We start from the raw sequence: 7,691 nt of genomic DNA on the forward strand, positions 1-7,691 counted from the left end.
GTGGGATTGAGCCCTGGGGAAGAGTCAGATACATATGGCTTGAAAATGTTCTGGCATCTCAAGGAGATAGTAGAATATGCCCAGCTGCTGAATGCATCCCACATAAAATGCAATGATGTCTCACAACCACACCCTCAGAGCCAAGGAGAACCTGGTGCTGTGTAACACTCTTCCTGGGGAGACGTGAAAGTTGTATTCCCACCCTTCAAACAGAACTGACAACAGTAAGGATATCCCCAGAGTGTAGCTTGTGAACCAGTAAGTTTATTGGGGTTACTACAGTGGTGTGGATAGAGAGTGGCTTACATGAAGAAAGAAGACCCAAAGACTGCTGTGCTAGCACATAAGTGATAACTCACAAAATCTGTAATATGTAGGCAGCTCCACACACGAGAAAGTCTCCTTTCCTAGGCACTCCTCACTGCTATTTATATATAATTTTAGGGAGGGAGGCCCTTTGTCAATCTGGTTTCAGGGAATCCATGAGACTTGTGCACTGTTTTTTCTTCCTGAGTGTTAATGGAGCTCCCTATAGAACTTCCTGTGTCTTTTTAGAAAAATATTTAACTTTTATTTTTAATTATGTGTGTGTGTGTGTGACTTTGTGTAGATATGTGCACCTAAGTGCAGATACCCACAGAGTCCAGAAGTCTGTGCAAGATCCCTTGGAGCTGGAGTTACAGGTAGTTTTGGACCATCCAACCCCTGTCCTCTGCAAGAGCCCCCAGAACTCTATTCTACTGATCCAACAGTTCGTGAGACCCTGTTGGCGACAAGAGCAGCAAGTGCGCCTAACTGCTGAAGCGTATGTGTACTCCAAAGTTCTCCTAACGTCTCAGTGATTCTAGGGTAGAATGTTTCAAGAGGATGAAATTCCTGCATAACATATGGAAACATTGGTGGAAGTATATAAATGATCCAATGCCATGGGGCCAGGGTTCTCAACCTACGGGTCACAATCCCCACAGGGGGCTGCATATCAGATATTTACCTTACAATTTCTAACAGAAGCAAAATTAGTTATGAAGTAGCAATAATTATATTTTCCAGGTCACCACAACATGAGGAACTGTATTAAAGGGTCACAGCACTAGGAAGATCGAGAACAACTGCTGTCGGGTGTGAGGTCTCTGGCATGAAGCATCCCAGAGCTACTGCTCAAATATCACCAATATGGGTAAGTTGCTGCCATCGACCAGGGATATCCAGCTTCAGGGACTGTAGAAAGATCAGACTTTACATGCCGGACAAGGGGCTGCAGACTTCTCGCAGATCCAAAATTTATTAAGGTCACATCTGTCAGCAGTCCATAAGCCTTCTGTAACTTTTGCACAGACTAGATTTTCACCTTGATTTACCCTCTGACACTTCTTGAATCTGTAAAATCCATGAGAGAGAGGAGCTGAGGAGATCACTCAAGGGGTTAAGTGCTCACTGTGTACGTGTGAGGACCTGAATTCAGATCTCTGCTAGCCAAGAAGAGCATAGCAGGGTAGTACTCATCTGTAATCCAAGTGAGGTGGGAGGCAGAGATAGGGGAACCTATGGAAACTTCGAGCAGCTAGCCTGGAGTACACAACAGTGAACAGCAAGTGAGCCTGCTTCACATGAGATGGAAGACAAGGACCAATACCTGAGGTTGTCCTCTGAGCAGCATGGAGCACACATGCCCACATTCACACACATGAGCCCGTGCATGTAGACATACCTGAATATATACTACACATCACACATATCACACACATGGAGAGAGAAAGAGAAAGAGGCAGAGTGACAGAGAGATAGACAGACAGAGAGAGGACTTGCTGCTCTTCTAGAACACCTAAGTTAGGTTTCCAGAACTTACGTAGGGTGACTCAAATAGCCTGTAACTCCAGCTCCAGGGGACCCAGTTCCCTCTTCTGGCCTCTATAGGCATATAACACTGAATTCACACAAACACACACACACATGAAAGACTTTTAAAAATGTAATAAGACATAGCTCAGAGAGTGATAGAGGAAGATACCAGGCATCAATCTCTGGATTCATGCATGTACACACATAGTCATATGCATCTTCACATACTCATGACACACGTGAACACATACTTCACACCCATGATAATGTGAGGCTGTCCTTAAGCTACATCCTATGTAGCACATTATGGGCACTCCCTTACAAAGAACCCACTAACTGGCTTAAAAGAGATAATCTTTCATATCTCTGCATTATTTATGTCTTCCTGAGGTAATTGTAAGACCTCTCTCTCTCTCTCTCTCTCTCTCTCTCTCTCTCTCTCTCCCTCTCTCTCTCTCTCTTCCTCCTTCCCTTCCCTTCTCTCTGTGTGTAAGTGAGTATGTTTGCTGTGTGTGACACTAGCATAAGTACGTGTTTGTGTATGGCTGTGTCTGTGCATGAGTGCAGGCCAATGTGTGGTGTCTTCATCAATTATTCCTCATTTCAGTGTGAGTGGTGCATATATGCTTGTGTGATTGTGTGAAGACATGCAGGTATGTGTGCATTTGGAGGCCAGAAGCTGATGTAGGCTATCATCCTTGGTTTTTCCCCACTTTATCTCTTGCTCTTTTTTTCTATATTTATTTTGAAATAGGATTCCTCTGTATAGCTCTGGCTGTCCTGGAACTCTCTTTGTAGAGCAGGCTGGCCACGAACTCACAGATCTGCCTGCCTCTGTATCATGAGTGCAGGAAATAAAGGTGTGTGCCACCACATATGGATGCTCTTTGCATTTGAAACAGGGTACCTTGCTGAATCTGAGGTCACTGATTGCCTGGGCTGGTGAGCTAGTCAGAGTTGGCTCTAGGGATCTGACTGTCTGTGTTCTCCAGTGCTAGGATAACAGATGCTTGCTATGGCCTTGGTTTGTCGTCGTTGTTGTTGTTGGTGGTGGTGATGGTGGTGGTGGTGGTGTTTTGTGGGAGAGCTACACTCAGGCCCTCATACTTGCTTGTCAGGCACTTTACCAAACGAGCCACCTCACCAGCCTCCTCATTGTATTTTTAAAGAAAGGGTTCCTCACTGAACCAGAAGTTCACTGATGAAGCTAAACTAGCTGGCCAATAGGATCTAGGAATTGTTCAGAAAGAAATTCCCTCCCCAGCACTAGTACTACAGGTCCATGTGAACATATCAGTTTTTTTTTTAATGTTGGTGTTGGAAATATGAACTCAGATCTTGTGTGGTAAACCCTTTTCCCACAGTCTCTTGATAACATCTCCTTCACGTTTTGCCTCATGACCAACCCTCGTCATCCTCAAGTAACTGCTGGTGTTATGTGACACCAGCTCTTTTTAAAGAAGGTTCTGGGGATGAAACTCAGGTTCTCATTCTTGCGAAGCCAACACTTTATTGGCTGAGGTTTCTCCCTCCTTAGTTATTTAATACACTGTATTTAAACAATCCAAACAAATTGCCAACTGCTTTTGGAATTTAAAAGACTCACCAATATGGATATGAAGAACCTCCCCCCCCCCCGCTCTCAATGAATATCATTGACACTTAAGCCTAAGGGAGCAAAAGTGTGGCAAGGAACCTGGAGGACAGCTGGGGTCAGAGTTTCACAGCCCCATCCCACTCTCTGTGATGTTCTGGGCTCCTGGGGCTACCTGTCGTCCATGGGTGAGTGATCTACCCACTTCCAAATGCCTTCTTCTTTCACATAGGAGAGACCCAGCCAGGCAGATACCTCATTCTCAGAAATCGCACTCAGGAATGTCTGGAAGGGAAGGAGAGAAGTCAAGAGGATGTCTACTTCATTCCCCATGTGTTCACCTAGTAGTTCCCCAGCATTGACTCACACCTGAGAGGAACCCCTGAGGCATGCTCTGGACCCTGAGTCCCTCCTGTAACTTTATCTTATGGCCAGATGATGTCTGATTTACAGTTTTTCCACAGCTGGAGGTTGCACACATGTTCCTGAATGTGTGACCTCTACCTGTGATGAGCATGCCCACACAGACTCACCCACAAGGTCTAATGTGTTCGGGATGGCTAGCGGTGTGCAGCAACATTATCTCTGTCACGTGGCAACCCATGAGTAAGTGATTGCACAATTTATACCAGAGAAACTGACAAAATATACACACGGGTATTTTTCCAGCAAGGGAGCAATTTGCTGTCTCCTAGCTAGCATCTACATGGGATGAGGTGATAGTTTCAATGGTCAACTTGACAGAACAAAGATCCACCTCTGAGATCCACCTCATGACCCACTTGTGGGGTATTATGCAGATAAATTGAAGTGGGATGACCCATTTTAACTGTGTGCAGAGCCATTTCATGATCAAGGATCCTGGACTATGGAAAATAGAGGAAGTGAGCTGGGCGCCAGTGTTCATCATTCTCTGCTTCTTGTCTGTGGATAACATGTGACTGGATCACTCAGGCTCCTGTGGATGTGACTCCCCCAGCCCAAAACACAGAACTGAGCCAAGAAATTTGTCTTTCCCTTAAGTTGCCTTTAAAAATTTTATTTTTATTATTCACATTATGTGTTTGTGTCCATGTGCCGGTAGATGCACACGTGAGAGCAGGTGCCCACAGAGGCCAGAGAAGGCAATGGAACCCTTGGAGATGGAGTTACAGATAGTTGTGGACGGCCCACATGGGTGCTAGAAACTGAACTGGGGTCCTCATAAAAACAGCAAGTATTCTTAAGCACTGGGTCATCCCTCCAGCCCCTTTAAGATGCTTTTATTCATATATATAGATAGCTAGGTTCTGATGCATTCAAGTATGTTCAGACTTGGTGCAGCCACTCAGAGGGTGACAGGGACCCTCACTCCCACCTCTTCTCCCCCTTTCCAAGTGCAGTAGACAGATCTTAACCAGAAGCCCATTCTGGCCAACCATCACATTCACACTCAATCACACTCAGCCAGTGCCCTGTCCCGGGATGAGGAAGCCCATCAGGCATACCTGTTCTTCGTCATTATCAATGATGACTAGTTGGGCCTCTACCTCCTGGCAGGCAGTGACGGAATCATTCCAGGTACGCTGGGACTTGGAGAAGAAGTAACACTTTCCATTGAAGAATTTCCAATCCCAAGGGCAAGGAAGGCAAAGGCTGTCTATTGGGGGAGGTGAATCAGGGGGGATCCACACTTGGGTGCCCATGATCCCGCATCTGCTCTAGCCTTCCCTCACTTGACAGTGTGTCCTGGAGGAAGTAGGAACTTCAGAGATCCAAACAGGGCCGGGTAACTATCTTGACTACTGTGCCCATGGCCAGGGTGAACTCTGAATGCCTACTGTGTGCACAGCCCTGGAGACATTGAGTGCTGCTGATTTGTCCGACCTCTGTGAATACTGAGCACCTACTGTGTGTGTCATTCCCTGAGACCACAAAATCATTCCCTGACTGTTGTCCTGTGTTCCTATTAATTTCTTTGCTTATTGCATTGATACATGCATGTGTGCGTGTAAAAGTGTATTAAGTACCCTAAGCTGGCTGGCCAGTGAGCCTGAGGGAATCCACCAGTCTCCATTTCCCCAGTGCTGGAAGTAGAAGCGTGCATCCCCACGCCTTCTTGTTCAATACATAGATTCTGTGCCTGGAACTCAGATTCTGCATGGCAAGCACTTTACCCACTGAGACAACAAGTTCCCACAGAAGTGGAAACTGAGGCCTGGAGAGGGCCAGTGCCAGTGCCTCAAATGTAATGTGTTCACAAAAGACCTTTGTAGGCCCTTGGAGGCCTGATTTCTGGTCACTTACCCACTCCAACCTTCAGCTGCATCAATTGTTTATAGATTTTCTCATTCCCTGGGGAGCTGGGGCTCTTGAAACCTACACCAAAAGAAACCAGAAACTAAAACTATAAAACACTTATTGTGTGTTACAGCCTGCACTGAATTCCCACAGCAGAATGCCTTTCATCACACTTAAACAGAAGAAAATGGCACAGAGATGACTGAACCACAAGAAAAGAATCAGGGCCCCTCTCCCTCCCCTTCCCCAACCCTCGCTCTTCTGCTCCAGTGTGGGCAAGTCCCTGGAGACTGCAATATGACCCACTCTCAACATTTTCCCTCTTCAGTGCTCAGTACCCCTGCACAGTAAGTGGCCCAGACCACAGAATTGTAAATCCCATCCCTGCCTCACCTTGAACAAGAACAGCTACCAGCAGCCCAGTCAGGAGCACGATGGAGAACAGATGCAGCATCAGGAGCCCATTTCTATGGCTCAGCCACCCTGTGGGAGAGGGGCTGTTTCACAACAAGGCTGCCAATCACCTCTGCCCCAGAAAACAGAACGGCAATTCAGGTTCCAGCCTTCACCTTTCTGGTGCTCTGGAGATCAGAGTCCAGTCTCTAGGCCTGAGCCTTTGGATTCAGTAACCCAGAGAACCCCAATTCTCCAGGATCCAAGAGTTTAAGAAAAGACTTCTGCTTCTTCTTGGCTCCTGACCCAGGCTTGTCTCCAGAGTTCATGAATACACACACACACACACACACACTAGTGTATGTATATGTATGTGTGTATGTGTGCACACTTGTGTAACTGCATGTGGAGATCAGATGTGAACACTTTGAGATCCAAGCTGTGACCCACCAAACTACCAAGCCCCTTCCCCACCTCACCCAGGAATCCTGGCTGCTGCTGCTGCTTGTTTGCTTCCACATAGATGGTCATCATTGCTGCTGTGCTTCAGTGTTCTTGACTGCCAGCTACATCAGCTTTTATCTTCCACACATCGGTTCCTCACTCTCTGAATCTGAACTCACAAAGAGAAAAGGGGAAGTCTGAACAAGGACCGGAAGAGACTGGAGGGAGGTACTGAGCATCTGACCCAGCAGGATTTTCCATGAATTTAGGGGAGGGCTATGAAGGTGGTTTATGGCTTAAGTATTCTTCATTGCTGCAATCAAATACATGACAAAAGTCAGCTCAAAGAAACACAAGGTAGAGTCCCTCCCAGTGACAAGTGAGACTGATCAGAACTTAAGGAAGCTGCTCTTAATACAATTGTAGAAAACAGAGAGGGAGAATAAAGCAGGTACACAACTCCATTTCTCCTTTTTTGTGTTGTCCACCCCAGCCCAGAGTTGCTCCCAAATAAGGGTAAATATTCTATAGGCCCATATTTCTACATGGTGTGCCAGCTAGGATCTCAGGCCATAGTTTCTGGAGCAGTCAGGTACCCTTTCAGACAGGCTGATGCTGCCCTAACAAAAAGCTAAGGATAAGCTGCCCCTTGGTTTGTAATTATGTAGATCTCCTGAGAAGAGGAGTCAATTCCAACCTAGTGATAGAGCTGTGGACATGACTGTAGTCCTGCTACCTCAGAAACAGAATGTTAATAAAACACTGATTGGCTAATAGTCAGGTAGGAAGTATAGGTGTGGTGACCAGCCTAGGAGAGTTCTGGAAAGGGAAAATGCAGAGAGAAAGTTGCAAGTCAGACACAGAGGAAGCCAGATGAGAATGACTTACTGAGAAAAGGTGCCAAGCCTTGTGACTAACCATAGATAAGAATTATGGATGAATTTAAGTTTTAAGAGCCAGTTAGTAATAAGCTGAGCAATAGACCAAATAGTTTCAATTCAATATAAGTGTCTGTGTGTTTATTGGGACTAAATGGTTGTGTGGCTGAGTGGGACAAAAACTTCTGTCTATAAAGCCTGAGAAACTTTTTTTAAAGAGTTCTAGAAAGACAAGAACAGAGTCAAGTGGAACTTCTTGGTAA

General features: G+C 45.9%; 1 pseudogene; it reads right to left on the reverse strand.

The window, feature by feature from the left end:
* The window catches only part of LOC121464695, a 49,155-nt pseudogene extending 42,518 nt beyond the window's left edge, over nucleotides 1-6,637 (reverse strand).
* Nucleotides 6,638-7,691: the final 1,054 nt, after the last annotated feature.

This window comes from Microtus oregoni, unplaced genomic scaffold (assembly GCF_018167655.1).
Source record: "Microtus oregoni isolate MIOR12 unplaced genomic scaffold, Mior012 000029F_ref0000214, whole genome shotgun sequence".
In the NCBI taxonomy this organism is placed as follows: Eukaryota; Metazoa; Chordata; class Mammalia; order Rodentia; family Cricetidae; genus Microtus; species Microtus oregoni.